This window comes from Cimex lectularius, unplaced genomic scaffold, assembly GCF_000648675.2.
Source record: "Cimex lectularius strain Harlan isolate CLEC.00 unplaced genomic scaffold, Clec_2.1 scaffold64, whole genome shotgun sequence".
NCBI classification, from domain to species: domain Eukaryota; kingdom Metazoa; phylum Arthropoda; class Insecta; order Hemiptera; family Cimicidae; genus Cimex; species Cimex lectularius.
Window position 1 is genome coordinate 1,886,868 of NW_019392702.1, and position 22,356 is coordinate 1,909,223.

Here is a 22,356-nt window from a genome sequence, read left to right on the forward strand (position 1 = left end):
ACTGGAAAATGCATTTATTGACTTTATCAATTCTAAAAATTCTGAATTCTACTCAGACGGAATTAATAAGTTACCAACACGTTGGGAGAAATGTATTGAGAGTATGGGAAATTATTTTGATTAAAGAACATTGCTTTAAAGTAACTAGTTTCTTTTTTTTTGTTTAATACCAAAATCCTGCATTATTTTCCGGACAACCCAATATTAGTCATTATACAGTTTAGTTTTTGTAATTTCAAATTTTAGCATACTCTGTTAACCATGCTTCATTTAAACTTAATATTAGGTGTTTCATATAACGTGAAAGTAAATTTGCAAAAGTTACGAATCTCTTATATTTTTATCAATTATAGAAGGCATTGATAATTGATAATCGATCGAGTTTGTTTGTTTTGTTTTAACAATAATATTCATATTAATAATACATAATTATAATGAATAATGGTTCGAGCTAATGATTTTTGTTTTTCAATTCGATAAACGACAGACGTAAAACTTTGGATACTCACATTTTTAAAGCCGGTAAGACACTTGTAAATTAAATTGTAGGCTTGAAATCTAATGATTTTCGTTCTGGGTGACATTCCCTTGCAACCAAAATTGACTGTAGTATAATTAAAAAAGCAAACACAACTAAAATAAGATCCCCCCCGCCCCGAATTTACTGACTTTTCACTGCATCAGCGTGTCATAAATGCCTAAGAATATTTATGACACATTTATTACTCGTATAGAGAGTATTTTTAATTAATATTAGGTGTTTTATATTCCATAAAATTAAATTAGAAGACATGCATCTCTTATATTTTCAAGAGAAGGAACCATAAAAATTGTCAATCTGTAAGAATTTCAGTCCATTTGATTTATATTAGATCGATTTTTGAACATTCTTTTTTATTTAAAAATAAATAATGGTTCGATTATGGTTAAGCATGAGTACTTAAGAATAATTTCCACATATAAGCTAAGTTTGTGGTTTTTGAAAGCGGTATAATCAACTATATACAATATTAGTCGGTACACAATTTGGTTTTTTATAATTTCAGCATTTTAGCATACTCTGTTAAATTTGATCAATTTAAACAACTATTTTGCAATATACATTATATCGTTTTAGTTCTTGTATTAGTCCTGTCCAACAAAATACACTTTAAGTCGGATTTTTTGGACATCCTTTCTGCCCAGTAATAGTTTTTAATTACTGAGGATGTATGCATCCAGTGATGGTGAACGTGTTGGAAAGTTGGGATTATCTGTGTCGTAAAAAGTAAAGACATATATGCATTTTTCCATGCTGTGTTGCGTTAAATACGTTAACTTTGAACTAAAAAATAACTGTTAATCGCGTTAAACAGAATTTTTTGAAGTTTAATAAAAATATTCATTAATTTTCTAAAGTTATTAACTAAACTTTATCTATTTTGTGCATCTTAAACTACCCAGAATTATACCTAGATATTTTGTGGAATTTATCACGTCGATCTAATTACATATTATATTGGTACGTTCAGTATTGTGCAAGATAAATTTTTTTCTGGGATTAATGGTAATTTTATATACAACAGTGCCTTGTTTTTTTGGTTTCTTAGTCCAAATTTGTCACTAAACGTTCACGATATGTTCAGACAATAGAAGTGGAAAACCGTGTCGTCGACAAATGACAGAATTTTCCTTGTTCGATTTTACAATTAGATTTTTTCATTTACATACTTAATAACATAATTTTTTTTTGTTTTTGTATTTTGTGCCCAGTGTTTAACTTTTTCTTTTAGTTGTACCAAAGCGGCAAGTTTGCTTATTGAACGTTTTCAAAGTAACGTCAGGGGTCTTTATTGAATTTTCTTCTCTACTTTCTCCCCCTCTTACGCTCGTCACGAGGAGTACTCGTTTCCCCAGACGACAATTATCTATTATTATTTTCCCACAAGTAGCACGTTTGACACTTCAGCCAGATGCGACCCGATTTTCTTTTCTTCCAACACCGTACATATACATATAACATACTTAACGGATACAGCTTATTGCGGCTGCATGTGCATATTCGAACGTGCTGTAACAGATAAAGCAAGTTATATGCTTGTGTCGTTGTTATGGTTGTGTTTATGCGTTATGGTTCTTATATATCTTAACTTTTACACATAAGCGAAAAAATTTGGCTAAATTCAAACAGTTACGAATAAGTTAGTTGTTGTTTTCTCGTAATATTGCCTACCTGGGCGTTATTAAATTGTGCACAAAATTAAATAATGAAGTACCAAAGCTTCATGTTTTTCCATTTGCCGCAAGGTAAAAAGTGTTAATCTGAACTACCCAGGACCCAAGATTACAACTTAATCAACATGCAAAAGTTATTTCGTCAACAATTTATATTTTCGATAGAATTCTTTTATTTAGAAGATAATTGTATCGTTGGTCATAAAAAAGCTCTCGAAAAGTGAATCTCATGCAGTTTAACCACTCAAGGCATTTTTTGTCGAATTTTTAATTAAAAGAGAGGCCAAAAGTAAATGTTTGGCCGAAATGAAAGGTTGAATTTTCCCCCCTTTTCTTTTCTTTCCGTTTTTAATTACAAGAGCAAACCTTTCGTGACGTTCGCCATGATCAGGATCGATAAGTTTGAACTAAAATTTCATCACCGTCCTCTCCTAATTCGGCTGTGGCTGTTAAAACATAGAAATTTGAATAAATTCAACGTATATCACGCCCCCCTGGTTTGAGTGTCTTCAGATTTACAGAATTCAACATATCATCAGTCGTCCAGTTAAAAACAGAATTGCATTCTATTGTGCAGTGTCGGTCTAGTTTGTAAACTGGAAATTGCAACCAGGCAAGCGCTGATTGATTTTTCGATCGTTTCTTGTGTGGCTGAATCACGGGAGTCAAGAGATTCGTGGTGTTGGTTGACTCGCGGCCTCCCTCGCAAATATCGCTGTGGTAATATTAATATATTTTGAGTATAATAGTTCGTACAAGAAGATAAAATAATACATTAGAACATACTGAAAAGAATAATAGTTGTAGAAGTTTTCTTACATAACTATGAGAAATATTTCCCTAAAATTATAGCAAAACAACATTAAACATATCGACAGATAAGTTGACGGCATCTTCAACATGCTAACAAATGACTTACATAAAAACAGATCACTGGAGAATCTAAACACAATACTATTAACTTCGTTACAAAACCAACAATAAAATTCAGTTCGATATACATAAAACTACCAACAAACATCATCTGTTCTGACACGAACTAAGCACAAGGCACAAAATAGCAGGACTCAAATATATGACGGAAAGAATGAAACATTAACCTAGAAATAAGAACATGGCCATCAAACAGTAACAACTCTCCAAACAACAACGACTTCAGCAAACAAAAGCCAAAGGCAAAACGTCACCTCAAGCAGACATTAAATGGACAATATATACATACAGAGACGTGCGCGACTAAGCTAACAAATTACGCGTGTAATCTGCATTAAATACAACATAAAAACTTGGAAAATACCCGGGGCAAAACATAAAAAGCCTAACCCTCTATGGAAAAACAGCATAAAAAGCAGAAAAACAGATCAACAGACGGAAAGAAAAATGAAACAAATACAAAGAACAAATGAGGTCATTTAGGCTTCGCTAAACTACACAACTCAACTAACACAAAATCACAAAGAACCCTCAAAAATATAGACAAGATATTCTTACGAACCGACTGGAACAAACAAAAAGTAAACAAACTTAATCCGTAAAAGACGCCGATAAACGTCATCTTTGTTTATCCACCAGAGAACAGAAATTTTATTTACAGATGTATACATTGAATACAATACAATTAATTAAGGTTTTTAGTTGAGATGAAAAAAAAGTTAATGGCACGAGAGGGATTCGAACCCACGACCTTCGGCTAGATACGCCTTAGCTCTACCACCTGAGCTATCGTGACCTCGATCCACTCGGACATCAACTCCACATTTCAACCCCACCTTATGAGCTTACCCTCCTTTTGCCATTTTTCAAATGTCGTGTAATCGGACCACGAAATTAGAGAATTGAATACAATAGTTTAGGGGAGTTTCTGCCTAGTGACACATGCTGGAGTTACAATATAATTATGTTTAAATCATATAATTTTTCTTTTGACTACATCTATCGTGGCAAAATTATAGGAGGGCGTTCTTTACTGTACCTGCCCCAACTATAGTTTTTTATTTGGCAATTGGCAGTAGATGGTGCCAGTTGTAGTTTCGCATTGTTTAAAAAATTTAATGGTTAAATCTATGATGAATCTCAGTACCATCAACATGTTTGCTTTGTTGTGCAGCTCCTAAAATGTCTATATGGGGCGAGAAACTTGTTCTGCACAACCTGCAGCCTGACGACATTCGTCCAGGAGGGCGATCTTGTAAGCAGAAGATTGGACTGGGAAACGTATAAAAATGGCACGACTGACAAAATGACACACAGACAAACCAGCAAAACCTCCTCTGACAGACCAAAACGGCGAGATTGGGCTGGTCAACATTATCGGAAACGACCAGGCTACTGGTCTAGTTATGATTCATGCCGAGCTCATAAAGAAATCCCTAACAAAAAAGTAATACTTTAATATATTACATACAGATCCTCATCTATATAATATGAACTCAATTTTGGATAGTTGCTTGGTATAGTTTCTCCCATTTATTGCGTAGAATATGTTTCACACGTTGGCGATTTGTGATATGTTTTGTTGATAAGTTTTCTACAATATTTTAAGTCCAGTGACTTAACGGTTGATATGTTAAAAGGCTGAAAGTGGTGAACGATGTCCGTTCTAAAAAAACTCATTCACTCAGACTCACATGAGCAATACTTAAATTATGTATGTGAAAAGTGTTTGGTAGTTCAAAAAATAGTTAAAGAAAGCATATCAGTCGCTAGTGCGAACGTCCCTCGTGGACGATGGATGTGACAAACTAGGTGGAAAGTATGGAGACCTGAAGACAGACGATGAACTACGGTGTACTAAATGGGATGGGCGAACAAAATTTTCAATATTTCACAACACTCCAAGAAGCAAGGATAACAAGTTTACTAAGACAAGCATTGAATTCTGGAGCATTAAAAGTAATAACGTAGCTAGATAAGTGCAAAAATAGTTTTTCGCCGTTAGTACTTACTACTTTATCATTTTAAGTCCTCCATTGACAGTAAACGTGATAAATGAACCACTCCTCGGTTCTGTTGATTATGGGCTTAGTATGTCATCGTTTCCTGAATCCTGGCTGGGACCAAGTTCCTCATTTGATGAGATGAACCACCCACAGAACATACCATCATGTTTCATGATTTATGTTCATAATACATTTTATTTTTACAGTTCCACCTTAGGTCTTTTCCAAACTGTTCTGCCATCTAAAAATATGTTAAACTTTTGGTAAGATGCCTTCTTCGAAAAAAATACGTCGGTTTAATTATATAGTCTTTGAAGAATGCCATGCCCTTCTCCTGGTGTACTGATTTAAGGTTTTTTTGATCCTGATCTCACAAGCAAGTTTTAATTGTTCCTCTATTTGCAAGTATTGCTGTATATTGTTGTTATGTATATGTTATATATGTATATTGTTTTGTGGAACATATCAACCAGTATACGCTAATACCTGAATTTTGTAAGTAATGTTTGGATAATTTTCCTGTTTGTTTTACGACTTAGTAATTTAGGAATCCTTTGAATGGGATGAACCTCCGATCATTTTGGCTGCCTAATCTCCGCCCTTTTTGCCACACTGATGACGGCTAAAAGCTGAAATTCAACTGATTTACTGAAACAGTGAGGATAGGCAGATCAAAATTACATGGAATAACCAAATTATTACGTTAATGTATTGCATATATGTCCTAAGTAGCAGAAATATAACAATGACAGCGGATATTAAATTGACATAAAATTACCCACTTGATGATCACTCCTAGTGATGTGGCTGATTTTAAGCCAATTATCGTATGTCAAATTTAGCCCTGTCGTGTTAACGATGAACTCAATCCAATAAGATAGAAATATAGAATCGATAGAAAATCGATCAAATTTGACGTTTGTGCCAAATTTTTTCCTCCCGACGTAACAGGATCCCACTTCATGGGAGAGATGTAATGAACACAGAGGATATTGGATTTGGTTTCTAATTAGGCGATGATATTGAGTAGCAGCTGACGGGCAATTAAGTCGCAAATTGGGTTCGGGTCGGGGCAATTGTTTAATGAATGGAATCGAATTGTATTTAGGGTGGGTTTGAAATTCCTGAGAGACGGATACTGGCAATCTTTCAATTGGGTCCGGGGCGAAACAGATAGGGTGGTGCCATTGTGCGGGGTCCCATTCAGAAGCGGGTCTGCCCGTCAAAATTCCGACTCCAATCTCTAGTTGGCATTCATTTGAAAAATAGGCTTGCTTTTCACATGCGTCCTTCGAAAGGACTCGAGCCCCAGGACCATTACCGATTGAAAACTAATGAGATTTTTCTGTTGTTTTTTTAAATATCCCATTTACCTAACGAGAATTGTAATTTTGGCGAAGAATTATCAGGAATTTTAAAACAGACACTTTGGACCTGTTTGTCTCGTTACGGTCGCAACTTCGTGCATTAAAATATTTGTGAAATATAGTTTGTGGTATTCACGCAATCGTTGTTTTGTGTTAAATGTGTTATTGTGCCATTGGGATCTTAAGAATAGATTTTTCGGGATTTGGCTTAATGTACTAACATCCTCATGAAGGTTATTCATAAGTTTTTGAATAAGTTTCGTCCAGATTTGTTCGTACTTCTAACGATTAATTTTTGTGTAAATGCCAAATATAAGTAAAAAGTTGATTATCAACTAGATTATCTGCACGTTAAAGTTTAAATAAAATCACAGGTATTGATTATTTTTACAAAACAATGAGTCCATTCACGCAATCGCTGTATCGTGTTAAATGTGTTGTTCTGCTATTAAGATATTAAGTGCTATTTGCTGATATTGCGACATTGCAATTTAAGATGGACAAACTAAAGTTTCGGGGTTTTCGATCACATCCTAATCGTATGAAATGAAAATTGATATTTGAGGTTTTTCACGCAACGGTTGTGTTAAATGCGTTAAATTGTGCTATAAAGGTAATAACCTTTCGGGATTTTTACCTTATTGGATTGAAGTACGCCATAGATAAATGGAAAAGGCAGAGTTGGTGGATTATCTACTTAAAAGGATCTTGATGAAAATCGTTTGATGAAATTGAACTTTAGCCAGCTTTGACGACCTCTTTTATTCTTTCTGATCCCGTAGTGAACACTTCCGTTATAAGGAAACCAAAGCCTGAAGTTAAAATAGTTTACTCAGTAGCATACTGGTAACGATGTACCCCAAACCGTGCTAATAACTGAGTACTATTAGTTTCGAAATACCATACTTAAAACGATAGTCCAACTTGTTTGATTTCCCTTTTATTTTTAATTTAGGGTCTTTTTACCAACTTCAGTCGTGGGTTTTCTGTCAATGATACAGATCAGACCAACACAAAACCAGACATTAATTGACATTGAAAAGTCTTAATCCTTCACAAAATACACGTGTACTGACTCTCTCCTACCACCACAATAAAAAAGGACATGATAGACAACCTACAGACGAACCAGTGAAGTTGATGAACGTTAGCTTTCCTTAACCAAGATAACAGACAGAATGTCCAATTTCGAACAAAATTCTCCCCCATTAGCTGGCTCTGAAAGTCGTTGGCTGTTAAACACCCCTTGAAACTTGAGAAAAGGGCAGGACAGACAGAATAACACACAGATTAGCCATTGAGGATGGTGAAACGCCTCTAGAGAAGTAAACAGACAGGCAAAGCCGGACTATCAGAGAGGACCAACCCGTACGAAATTGATACTTAACAGTCCAAATGAAATTGAATGCTTTGAGAGACAACAGCTTCTGTAACCAAGATAGCAGGCAAAATATCCAATTTGGTCAAACAGTGGTGAAATTCCTCGTGCAGATAGACAAAAAATAAAGAACTAAGAAGAAATAAAGAAGAAGAGACAGAATAGCACAGAGATTCAGTGAAGTTGAAACGCCTCTGGCGGAGCAAAAGAGCTAGGCAGAGCTGGACGAACAGAATGGACTGCATTAAATCGATATTTAACACTGTCAATTAATTTGTTTGTTTTAAGGGGAAACTGTACTTCAGTAACCAAGTTAACAGAGAGAATGTCCAATTTGGTCAAACAGTGTTGATATACCACGTGCTGATAGACCAAAAACAGTGGGACTAGGATCTCAATAGAGGTCCATCACTCCGCAGACCTCACAAAGAAATCCCACAACTTCTCGATTGCTCTGAAGGTGATTTACTGTTGAATTAATTGAAACGTTTGAAAAGGACAGGTATGACAGAACAACACACGGACCAACCAGTAAACCCTAAAGCAAGGGGAAAAGGCGACTAATACGATCGGAGAGCACGAACCTACAGGAAATCGATCCCAACCCGTCGCTGAAAAGATCGAAAAGCCGAAACGGTTAAAAATGCTAAATTTCAACCTTGTCTTATTTACCTACAAAACAAGAACGGCACATTCCAATTAATCTCTTTCAGTTTACCCGGTTGAAATAACCTTGAGCCCGAATTCTCACGAAATAATCCCACAATAATTAAAAATTGTCCGACTTCTTTTGTTTTGTTGTTCCTGGCCATGGTTAAAAGAAAAGAAAAGGAAACCAGTAGGAGAGCCGACCCGTTCTTACCCGATAGAATGTGTAAGTTATATAATGGGGTGAAAGTACCTTCGGTGAACATTTTCGTACACAAATCGAAAAAACGCTGAACAATCGTGACAGCAGGCCTTCAGAGTTCGCAGAAGTGGACTTTGCGCTTGTAAACTGTAAGCTCAAAAATATATGGCTACTTGGATGGAGATAATGGACTCAGGTATCATATTTAAACTACAGCTATTATTAAAAAAAATACTTCTGGATTATTTTGTCCTATCCTTTGATTTCATATATTGCGCAAGGTATATTGAACATTAGCGTTTCACCGTCAAAGATTGACAACTGCGAATAAAACGGGTGTAATTAAGCCCTGCGTCGTTGCGTAAAGTCCCCGCCTGGCGGCTTTCACCCCCCGATCCTACTGCGACGGTTCTTCTGCAGTAAAATTTAGTCTTCTCTTCCACAATTTCCCAATTGAAACGATCTCCCAAGGGTGTAAACCGCGTGGGACAATTCTCAGCTGAATATGGCCCCGGTTCCCTTCGTCTTTTTGACTATTGGTTCTTTCTACACCTATGTACACGGAAAACAAACAAAGACTTTAAACGGCTGAATAACTTTTTATATTTTTCCTTTTGATACAACGTAATACTGGAAGAAAAGGATTATTCAATTTTTTAACAATTGAATAATTTTGTGTTTGTGAGAGTTATGGGAACCTAATTATTATTAGTTATTAACCTATCATAATTTCTTAACCTATCAAGCAACTAAGTGCCTATCGATTATTATTTAATTTTTATATATTAGTAGGTGGCACGCAGTAAAACATTTTTATTATTGTGTTGTACATTGAAAAATATGTTTAATATTAAAATTTTGGTACTTCAGTTCTGGGTGTGACACATTCCATCAGACGCCATGTTTGCACATTTTCAAGGAATTACTTGACTTACTTCCCGTAATAATATTTTTATATTGTTTATGACAAAATGGCCGGAAAGGGGAGAAATTTAAAAGAAAAATTAATTTAATTGTATAGTGACCTGTATTCAGCCATTAAACAGGGTGTTATTCTGAACATGTTCCAGGACATTTTCTCGGCTACTAAGAGGAATTTCGAAATTCCAAAAAATACGCGCTTTTAATTAAAAAAAAAAAAAAAAAAAAAAAAAAAAAATAGACCCTGCGATACATATAAAGAACATTATTTTCAGCTACAGCATTTAAATCCCTGGTATATGTTTTTCACCCTGAAAATAAATGAAATAAATATATTTAACTTTTTTTTGTAAGGTTTTGGTTGAGATGAAAAAGTTAGTGTCACGAGCGGGATTCAAACTACGACCTGCGGCTCAAATCGCTGCTGCTCTAACAAGGTTGAGCTATCATGAGCTCAAGTGGTTAGAGCAGCGGCGTATTGAGCCGAAGGTCGAGGGTTCGATTCGCGCTCATAACACTAACTTTTTCATCTCAACCAAGAACTTATATACAAATAATAATAAATTGAAATAAGTAATTTTGTCAATTAGACTACTAAACATAATGGATATTTAATAACTTTTAAGCTGATAGTAATATCGTGTGAGATTTTCTTTGTGGTCTGGGATGGTGCACCGTGGTTTGTTCTTTTTCTGATCATTTTGGCGGAAACGTTTCTCACAAGTCAAACCAGCAAGGATGGGCTTTGGAAACGACCTATGTGTTAATAACCAGTATTTCAAATTTTTTCAATAATAACATCGGCAACTAAGAGGAATTTTGAAAGTCCGAAAAATATCTTTTTTGAATTTCTAATATCAAATTAAAAAACATTAGACCTAATGACAAATTGAAGAAACTTTAAGATCAGTGTAGCATATGTGATAAGGATGAACTTGAAGTAGATTATAAGCAGAAAACCGCAAGCTTTACAATTTTTCGCTCTTCTCGAAAAGTTAATTTTTTTTACAAAGGTGCATGTTTCACAGATAGACCTGCATAAAGAGTTTTAGGAAGTTTTTATTTCCCAAAAGAAACGTGTGTATATCCTGTCCACCTTTTCTCCAATTCAGGTCTGTTCGTAATCTCGTAAATAATTTAACGCATGTAGGCATTTTCATGTATCTGCTAGAACCAGTGGCAAGGTGTTAAAATCTGTTCTGCATAATTTGGAGTTTATTGATGTTCGTCTGGCACTTGTGAGTCCAAGAGGGTCAGGCAAAAAGCGTGGGTGTAAGTCATAAGTTCGTTCTGTCCATGCCAAATTCTTTTCGAAGAAATGGAAACACAACTAAATCAAAAATTCAGCTTTTAGTCTTTATTTATGCCAAGGTTGTTGATCGTTTTCGACAAATGGTCGCACTAATTCTCCAAGAGAAACAGTAGAGCTCAATGTCGCCTGTTTATATGGCAGCATTCAGAAATATGGAGAATAGCATGGGACTCAATATCGAGCCTTGTGGAACACCTGATACTAGATTGAAGGGGATGAGAAATAAATGCTGAACCCAACACGAAAGGACCTTTTTTGAAGATATGAATGTACAATTGTTACTATATTGTAATAGTATATTCTATATCCATCCATATGCTAGATCCATACTCTAGATCCAGGGGGATTAAACCTGTGTTTTCTGAGTTTAAACCATTCAGTGTAATTATCTAATACACGAGCCGTAGAAAATCATCGAAACAAGAACAAATGTTAAGCAACAAGTGCACAAAATTAAATGTGGTCAGAGGTTTCAGATAATAATCGTACCGAAAGAAGTTCAATTTTAATAATTAGATACCGCTGAGGTACTGCTCTATAATGACAAAACCTTGATTAGAATTATCTATGATTTAGTGATGTTCCTTCCACTACCACTAGAAAAAAGAATTCCTGCTAGGAATTTGATTTGTTCTATTCCCTTAGGGAGATACAGGGATGAGAAAGACAGATTTGGCGGAAATAAACTTGATCTCAACGTCGGTTTTAACGGCGAGGTCTGCCTACTGTTTCATTTCCAAAGACGTTGAAGGATACGCACTCCGCACAATTTAAATTTACACGACACTTCATCTTCGTACACACTTCCCTGTGATAGATGAATATTGGCCTTACACTTTTTTCCTGGAGTCGTGAAAGAAGAAAACAGAGATCCTTGTCATGACAGAAACAAAACTGTAAAAACAAACGTATATTTTAAAAATGCAATTTTCTTTCCGGATCTCGTTTGTTTTTACAGACAATAGACTTGATCTTGTCAGGTTTTGATCGATAATGGATCATTGCTCTAGGGGATTCTTTTTATTTACAGTGTTAGCTGTATTGAAAGCTTTTCTACTCATGAATAATCTAGATGAAAAGAAAAATTAAGGGCGAAACGATCTTAAAGATTCGGAGATTTCCTCTTTATGCCAAAACTTCACACCCCAGAAATGCAGAAACGCACCGACAAAAACCAGCGAGGATAGGTAGATCAAGGTGATAGGCAACTATCAAAAAATAATATTAAAGATGTCTACAAATTGATATACTTAAATTTTTAATAGATGGTTTCAAATTTATTTGAAGAAATTGAACAAAACATTGAATTATGCCATTTTGTAGACATATTTAAGATTGTTTTGCCCTGACGATGGCCTTAAAGTAGGCCGAAAGCTTGGAGTAATTGAATTTGTTTTTTTAATCCAGACCATACCGAGCTCTTATTTTTTTCCTTTGTGTAGGAAAAAATGTGTCCTTTGTGTGTGAAAATTGTCTAAACCTATTTTATTTATTACTATTGCTCGTTTTTCAAATAACTGATAACTGGTAATGGACAATATTCATGTTTTGTTGCTTTGCTGAGATCATAACATATGATTGATCATTGTTATACACTGGTTAGTATTTCATCCAAAGTCAGAACCATGGTTTTATGTTAATTTTTTTTTTGGTACGTTTAAAAGGATTAATGGCTTATAACAGCTTGGTTGACTAAAATGTTCAAAATGGACTCTCAACTTTGGGTTCAGTGCTGCATAGACAGCCAGAACTTCTTGGTATACCAGTGGTACTAATTTGTAGTTTTGTCGTTTCAACTTTTAATAAACTGGTCTCATTTGATTTTGGTTTTGTAAAGTTTTTAAATCGATAATGGATTATAAACCGTTTCAGGGAAAATTCTTATGTTAGTTTCATTCAAATTTTATATCCTGTTAGAAATGGTAATCTGGATCAATTTTTTTCTCTTTTTGCCCTGTGTGTAAGTAATATTATCTAAAATTAGTTTATTTATCATATTGTTTATTTTTCCAAATAACTGATAACTGGTAATAACAAATATATTGTAGTAAAGCGTTGGTTTGTTTTGACAAGAATGGTCTGAGCCAGACGATACTGTCATTATGAGCCTGCAGACCTTACAGCTTCGTTCTTTTTTTTTTTTCCGAGTGTAGGAAATTTAATCTAAAACTATTTTCTGTTACATATTGCTCCTTTTCAAGATCTAAAATCTGCTCTTATTTGAACACATATGGCATAGCATAGATGTCGGAGGTCATTCCATATGGTTGATGGTTATATACACTAGTTTGTATTTATTTTATTATAGTAAAAAAAAAGTTTTGGTGTATATTAGCTTCTTTGGGTTTTGAATGGAGTGGTATACTAGTGAATTTTATTTGTAGTTTGGCCGTTTACGATCATCCTGGTCGCATTGACTATGCTCACAGACTAAAACAACGAGGATGGTGGTAAACGAGTAACTACAAGTTCATCTTTCCACCCGACATCGACAAATGTACTTACTATTAACACCTTGATATTCTTAAACATATTATAATGTGAAATGGTGTTTTGTTTCAACAAGGCTTCTAGGAAAAGGAAAATATTGTCATCCTGGTTGAGCGTCTTCAGGTCTTATAGCTCGTTGAACACATATTTTTTGGCGTAGTATTTCTCTGAGCTAATAAGTTACTTCTTTTAGTTTTTAATTGATGGAGCTTTGGGCTTTTGAACCGATATAAATTTTTTCATATTATTTTCGTGTTCTACCTTTACACCCTTATGGCATGGTTAATGGCATTTAATGTACATTTCCTATAATTTATAGTGTGATGAAAAATAAATTCCTTTCTTGTTTCTATATAGGTGAAATAATTTGATGTTGTGGTGCTTCTTTATGGAAAAATCCGCCATATTAGAAAGAATCAAGTCATAATATAATTTATTCGAATTAGAGCAGACAGTTTAGTATCTATTTTGAAGGGGAAATCCAGGCTTAAAATTCCAATCACCCATTTTACGTGTTATCTTTAATTTTTCATGCCACGAGGGCAAAACTGTAACGGGTCGATAAAAAGTACTCGAAGCGGTGTCTCGGTTGTGAAAGGTTTAGGAAGCCGAAGTAGCAGTTTGGGACATGAATGATTTAACCCTTTGCCCCGGAAAAGCGTTATACGGGGTCAGCCGTACGGGACTTGGTTATCGAGAGGTGTTATCCTCAGGTGGACGTCTGGAAATGTCACACTTAATGTCACCTGAAGAGAGGGTTAGAAAAGGGACTACGATAGGTCAGAAGAGTATTGATCCCTCCAACTCTCAATTTCGCGTCCATGCCCATTTCATTTGACAAACTGATATCGCAGTTTGTGACGATTTCTTTCACCTAATCAGCGTTGACAATTATACGTTCGAACTAACACTTACCGCTCAACTGTAACAAAGTGGCATATGCCAGCGATCACCTGTCCCCACAGGAAACACTTTTGGTAGTCTTATTATTCTTAATTATTAATAACAATTAATTATGCTAATGAGGAGTATGTACTAGTATTGCAATGGATAAATAAAAATATAATTATCGTTTTTTGGTGATTGTAACATCTACTTAAGGGATCGACCAACTTAGACCAGCCTTTCCAATTGGTCGTATTTCACCCCAAACTGGTCTATCATATAATTTTATAATTATGAAAAAGATAAATGGTATGACAGGGGGTTCATGGCAGAAATCATACTTACTATCCGATTGTGATCGTACGGCTACTGTTGAACTAGAATTTTTTTTAGTAGTTTTGAGAAAGTTTGTTATAATATGTTCGGCCATGTTAAAAGGACTAAAACGAGTCATATTATTCTATGGTTCATAATTGACTTAACGATTAATTACGCTGTTGTAGGGTATTGGTGGTTATCACATCCATAAGGAATGTACCAATTAGGCCAGCTTTTCCCAATTGGCTGTGACATTTCATTATAGGGTTCACAAAAGACCTAATAATTAATTATGCTGGTGTGGAGTATCGTAATTGATAAAAGCAAGTCTTTTTCCTTTTTTGACCATCCCATCACCTCCATAGGGAGTGAACCACCTAGACCAGATGTTTCCCAAATCGTTGAGCCTCACCCCCATGGGTCTACCGTCCAATTATGAAAAAGTTAAGTGATTTGACGGTGGACTCCATACCAGAAATCGTAATATTTGGGCGTTAACGAATGTCAACAGTTGAATTGGATTATAAGAAAACTTCAAAATTTTAGTTGAAGTTTTCAGAAAGTAGATATAAACCAGTTCGGTGTTACAAGAAGGACTAACGAATCATGTCATTTTAGTTTAGGGTTCATAAAAGATCTAACGATTAATTATGTTGATGTCGAGAATCGCTGGAATGGAGAGAAGCCTAATTCCCTTTTTGTCATCCCAACACCTCCATACAACAAGACCAGATGTTTCCCAATTGGTTGAGCCTCACCCCTAAGGGTCTTCCATCCAATTTTATAATTATGAAAAAGATAAACGATATGGCACGGGTCCATAGCAGAAATCGTGATATTTGGGCGTTAACGAAAGTCTACAGCTGAACTAGATTATAAGAAAACTTGGACATTTTAGATGAGGGTTTGAGAAAGTTGATACAAATCAGTTCGATTTTGTCAGAAGGGCTAACGAGTCATTTTAGAGGGGTGGAGTATCGTGATTAATAAAATCAAGCATAATTGTCATGGTTTTATGATCAGATCATCATAAAATATTGACCAACTATACCTGATGTTTCCCAATTAGTAGGGTCTCACCCTCCAGGTCTACCGTCCAATTTTATAATTATAAAAAAGATAAATGATATGACAAGGGTCCATGACTAAAATCATTCAAGGTTTAGGAATGGCTATTGCTGAACTAGACAAGAAGAAAACTTTAAAATTTTTGTAGAGGTTTTGAGAAAGACTATTACAAATCAATCCGTCCGTGCCAGAAGGAGTCAAATCATCCTTGTAGAACAAGATACGGTCAGTAATCTGTTTAGATGCCTTTTGTAACTTCAGCAGGAACGAGATCCGCTTGAAATAAACGATTTCGACCGTCAATCTTTATTCATAACGTGCGAAAAAACCGACAAAACGATCCTCATAAATATTCACACCGACGGTTCAACATTGGTTTTTTTAACGCTTGGCTCTCTAAAGTTTTCATAATTGTTGGAACTGAGCGCGGAACGATTCGACGAATTTCGACACCGTTTCGTCATTTTCGAATCGATCGAATGATCTCAGCATCCATCGAATAAGTTTCAAATGAAGAAACTTAAAAAAAAAAGGTCGCGGAATGAAGCGAATCCGACGATGTCGTTGACCACGTCAACCTTCTTGCCTCATTATTTTTCAGATTGAAGTCATCAAGTCGAGAGGCTTAATAATTATCTTTTGCGGCCACTCCCGACACAAGGACACCTAGGCAGGACAGACTTAAATAAGTTCACAGTTTGAAGAAGTTCTTTTGTATAAATATGTTTCATGTAGCACCTCCTCTTGATTAAGACATCATCATTATTTATACAAAAGCCCTTTTCCTTTTATTTTCGTACTCTTCATTTCCTCCACGTTTTGTTGTATTGTTCTTTTACGGTTTGTGAACTCTTGTTTAGTTCGTTCAACGTGATTAACATTTCGTAGTGTCAGGTAGACTACGTTTTCTGGGTCGCTGGGTAAATTGCGCTCATTAAATAAACAGACCACTTCATTGTTTTGCCGTTTTTATTGTTTTTTTCCACCTCAAATTGTATTACTTGTTCTTCCTCCTCTTAGTCACACCGCACAATGCATGTTTGAGTACTGTCATGAAATATTAACATAGTCTGGCATAATTCTTTATATTAGCTGTTACATTTTAAGTTTAAAGTTCATATTAAACAACCTGAGAAATTTGACTCGGTTTAACTTAAATCTGTGAAATCAATAAAACATCAGATCGGGATGAACCTCTCACAAGGGTTAGCGTATTGACCACCCTTGGACGGACATACAGGCACTATTTCACTGATGTCCACACACGCGCAAATTGCTCACAACTGGCATTTCTTAGAAGGGATTTCTGTAAACAACAGAAGGCGAAATAGTTACGAGCTTAGAGCTAAACCGACTCTCGAAGAACATTCGGTAATTAGAGGAAAGCGGTTTTATGGTTCTTACCATTTTTTAAGAAGGATTTCGTTCTTACTTAATCCTAGTAAAATCTTTAAGCGATAAACATTAAGATAATATTGGGGGGCATCGGCGACCGCAACGGTTTAGGCGTCTGTAAGGTAAAAGTCCTGGGTTCGAATCCAGCGGCCTTGCATTCGAACCCGACATAGAAATGGTTTTTTTTGACACAGACCCTGCACTCCGAGGGTTAAACCTCGTACGTAAAACGTTGAAATACTCCCGAAATAAATAAAAAAATTATAAACGGAAAAAAGTGTTTCATCAATTGTCATGGCATGACGTATCTCTTTAAGCTTTGCAGAAGCAGTACTGAACGGACTACATGTAGGCCTTCTAGTTCATTAATCATCACGTAAAGAAATCATTTGTTGATGATTGTGTTATTTGGCGAAATGTGGTGATTAATTGCGCGTTGTTTATCCATTGTAGTTTTGAGTATTCACAACTGTGACCTGATGTTAAACTAGATTGATATTTTGTGCCGAACGGTAAGAAACTGGCGGAACTAACGTAATCTCCAAATTTTCCACTTCTATAATTTGTAATTTGCTCGAATGTTGCGTCAGTAACGAGCAAACTTGGTGACAAATCTTAATTTATTAAATATAAAGTAAATCGCCCCTGTGATGTTTGCATCTCTAACATTTTTTTTACAGTGAAATGTCCTTTTCGAAATTGTCGACCCAATAAAAAGAAATACAGTTGTATATAAGGGAATTTACATTGTTTATATTCTATTCGATGCTGTAGAGCAGTACGATATACATAAACATTAAGATTTATTGGCCAAACGATGGCCATTTTCTTATATGAATGGAAATTACTTTAGCAGTAAGAAATATTGTGTTACCCTTAAATGAAAAAGAAAAAACTGCAACTTTGTATTGCATATAAAAAATGTAGCTAATCTCACATAAACTGAATTCCACCGTTCTAAAAAACATCCTACAATGTTTAATTAAGAATTTTTTTAACAGAACCACCTCAACCTTATAATTATGGTAATATTTAATAAAATCGTATGATATAAACAAATATAGTTCTTATCACGTGAACAAAATCGGTTTCATAGTTTTTATTTTTCATTCAAAAAACACTTAACCCACTGCGGCAAAGCCTCAACTCAGAAAATTGTAAAGCAATCACATTTACCTGAATCAGTGTTGCCTGAACACAGTTAACCGTTTTACGTATTAGATTGATATATTTTCGAAAAAAAATACACCTCAAGTAAAATTGTTAATTCGTACAAAATTAAAATTAAATAAAAACCATCTGTCTCTGGGGGCTAAGGATCACGGCAATAGTCTCGCAACCAGTTGGGTAGTGAGACGTAATCCTTACTGAAATTGTCGTTAGTCCTGAGTGATTCTTCGCACCCGTGTGCCAGATTGTTTTTATCAACAATTTTACTTGCTGCATATGAATATAAATACTGCTGTGTAAAAATTCTACCTAGTTACCGAGAAAATGTTTCGCACGAAGGCAACATTGTTTAAATGGTTTTTCCTTCTACTCACATTTTTAGGCAACACTGGGGGCAACACTGATTCTGGGAAGTGAGGTTTCTTTTGAGTTGAGTGCTGGAGGTTTTTTCGTAGTCGGTTAAATTGTGTTTGTAATGTAAAATAAAGACTTTAAAAACAGATTTTGTTTAAATGAGAAGAATTATATTTTTTTATATCCTACGATTTCAGTAAACTGTATATTTGATTGAGCAGTAACATAATTGTAGTTGGGTTCTGTTAAAAAATTCTTAATTCAACAATGTATTAAACAATGTAGGATGTTGTCGATAAGATTATTCAATAATATAGACAGTGTGTAGTACCCGATCGCCAAAGTAAGATGTTCTGCTAGAACTACCATACATAATACAATTAGTAGTCTCTCGCAACGGCCTATTCCTAAAGCTGCGCCCTAATTTCGTCCTCCCTTTAACATTATCTCATCCTACCGTCCCATTAATCTAGTTATACAACGAGAAGGGCAAAAGTAATTTTCGGCTACAAAGCGATTTCTTGTTAGGAAACATAAACTTTATAAATGGACGAATTTTGGAGTTTTTTTAAAGAAAAAAAAAACCAAACCGATCGAAGATTTTCGAACGAAGTGAACTGACGAAGACAGCGTCAATTTGATCTGTTCAAAGATCATGATCCATGGCTATAATTTCAAAAAGCCGCAATGATAGTCGTTGGCTTGTTTTAATGTCACATTGTCCAGGAATGTAAGGGGGCAGAGATATAAATTTCCTTTTTCCCCAATTATGAATCTGGATCGAGTTCTCCGGAGTCCTTGACAGAAAGGGCTATGCAATACCTAGTGTACTTTCAAATTGCAAGGAAAGGAAATAATACACGAGACGAAGGATTTTTTAAAAGTTTTTGTACTTGAAGACAAATTGATTTATTCTCCAGGCGTTTAATAGTCTCTCTCTATAATATTAAAAAAGTTTTGGCTCAAGTGTGAGAGAGAAGGGTCTATACGATTTTAATGGTGTAGAAAGAGAAAAAGATATGGGGAGGGTAAACGCAACGTTTTAATGGAAGTTTTCACTCTTCAGGCGTGAAGGAGGCGAGTTTTAACAATTGACAGTATAGATGCTGGTTTACCGGACTCAAGTGGAAGCGAAACGGGACGAGAACCGGAAGCGCTCAGGACTGGATAAGAGATTATCTGATGGCAGGCGCTTGGATTAGTGGAATTTTAGAAAAATAAACAATTTGTACTTTGCGACTTTGACCAGAACCATCTTAGAAGGCTCTATGGGCAATTTCCAAATTTGTCCGTATCTTTTCATTCATTCTTCCTTTTACATTCCATTCTTCTGTATTTTTATTAACTCACCGCTTTGTATTTGCATAACCTCTTCTTTCTAATTAGAGATCTTATGTTACCGAATATTTTTTTTGATAAGGTGTGGACTGTGGTATATTTTCTATGATAAAGTATGATATGATTGAGTGTTAAATATGTAAAAAGGATTTTTTTACTGTACATACATGTTACAAACTAAACTTTTTCTTGTACCAACTGTTCGAAATGGAGTGATTCTAATGTCGTCTTTGGATTTGGGATGGTCTTGCTAGGGAACTGAACGTGACTTTCTTGTTTTAGAGTAAAACAAAGCCAAAAAGTTTAGGCAAGTTTTGACCGTGTGGGGGGGGGCATTCCTCGGGGGTTAACAACTGTTCTTCTTGTGGTGCTACCGGCTGGACGTAAACTTTCACTCAGGCAGAGTTGCATAACGAGAAACGCCTCCTATTTTTGGACAAACGAAACGAATGTCGCGTTATGTTTTTTCCAGACAAAAGACGATAGCGTACATGTGCGTAGGCGGTTTTGTGGATACCGACCTTGCCGGGACGAACCGTTTGGGTGTGACTTGTTTACAACGTCGCGAATTCAATACGCCTTTGATTTTTGTGAAAATTCAATTTTCGAACATTCACTCTGCCAGAGGAAAACCGACGACGAAAGCGGTCCATTTGCTTAATTGATTGAAGATATTGTAATCGTCTTCTTATGTCGTCCGCTATTCCCACTCAGAGCAAAAAACCGTACAAACATGATGTGAAAAACTTTGATATATTTTTAAAAGTATCGCAACACCATGGCTGGAGGCACACATAAAATATATTTTTGTAACCTAAACAATTAAAGTAATTGCAATTGAATTCTAAGAGAATACTAGAAACGATTTTCTTTGTAACAACTAACACATTATTTATCTCGCTATAAATATATATTTATTTTAGTTTATCTAATAGATGTGTCTATCGTGTATCTGTTGATTGATTGGCTTCAATGAAAATGGTCTTTTTCGTACTTTGACAAATCATCCTTCACTATGGGTGGCTTAAATGCTTTTAGGCCTGTCAACAAATCGTTTGGTCTAGAATGTCTAAAGCACATGTGTATAATGATCTGAAAAAACATAGAAAATGTTTTCTACTCGTTATTTGGGCGTTTAACCTTGTTCGGAAATCTCTTATCAAAATTAATATTCAGGTGGTTGCCGAAAATATATTCTTCTCAACAACAGTTGGTACTGGTTTTCCCTCATCCCATGTTTCGGCCAACACTGGTGGCAACACTGATTCAGGTAACTGAGGTTGTTTTAAGATTTAGAGTGTTGGGTTTTTTTTTCTAAGTGATGTAATTGTTTTTAGAATGTAAAATAAAGACTATTGATTTGTACAGATTTAAAATAAAATAAAAACGGCGAAGGATTATAGGAGTGAGGCTAGTCATTAATAGAAGGGTCACCATTCGTTGATTATACGCCACCCTAGCGTCAGATTGTTTTTATTTTATTTTAAAAGTATACAAACAACAATTAACAAATTCATCTGCGTTGTTTTAAAATGAATACTGTCGTAAAAGATTCCGTTTAGTTGCGGAGAAAATGTCCTGTATATAAAATAGTTGACATTTTTTTCCCTCCGCCCGAGTTAGAGCAACACTGGGGGCAACACTGATTCAGGAACCTGGTTGATTTAGAGTTTAGCGCGTTGAGTTTTTTTCTTAGCGGGTTAAATTATTTTTAGAATATGAAATAAAGATTTTAAAGATTCTGTTGTTTTGTACATATTTAAAATATAGCAAAAATAATCTGGGACAGGTGTGAAGAATTAATCATCAGTGGTCACCCTTGTATTAGTGTCTGTCTCACTGTCCCGCCGTGATCCTCCGTGAAAATTGTTCTGTGCTTTCTAATCTTTCTCGTTATTTTAACGATTTAGCCTGTAAATCCCTTAACTCAATTAATATTTATATTCATTGTTGCGTTGATTTTCGTTCTTTATATCAGAATTTTTCAAATGTTAGACCAAAACTGTTAGTAGTAAGAATATAACAGGCCACGTTTTTCGTATTATTTGTGTAATTAGGCACATGTTGGTTAACTGCAACAGGAGTTATTTGTGGAACTAGTCGTTCGCCCTCTCCCCAAGTCTCCAAGCTTTTAGCAGCCTCACTGGAAAGAATAAAACAGATTTCTCTTCCGTTGTTTATTTTTTTTTTTAGTTTATAAATACGCCTTGCTAAAAACGGCAAAGTCACAAACTTTATTGATCGACTGGTCCGGTTCCGATTGGAATTGGCCCTAATGAGCAACAATCCCGATTCTGTGTACCAGGCTTTGGGCCCATCAAGGCAATCAGTTGAAACAAAAATGAAATATTCGATAG

General features: G+C 35.3%; 1 protein-coding gene across 1 annotated transcript in view; it reads left to right on the top strand.

Moving 5' to 3' along the window:
- LOC106672492 overlaps nt 1-22,356 on the top strand; it is a 126,797-nt gene that overhangs the window by 12,910 nt on the left and 91,531 nt on the right. The gene's annotated exons all lie outside the window — the stretch shown is intronic.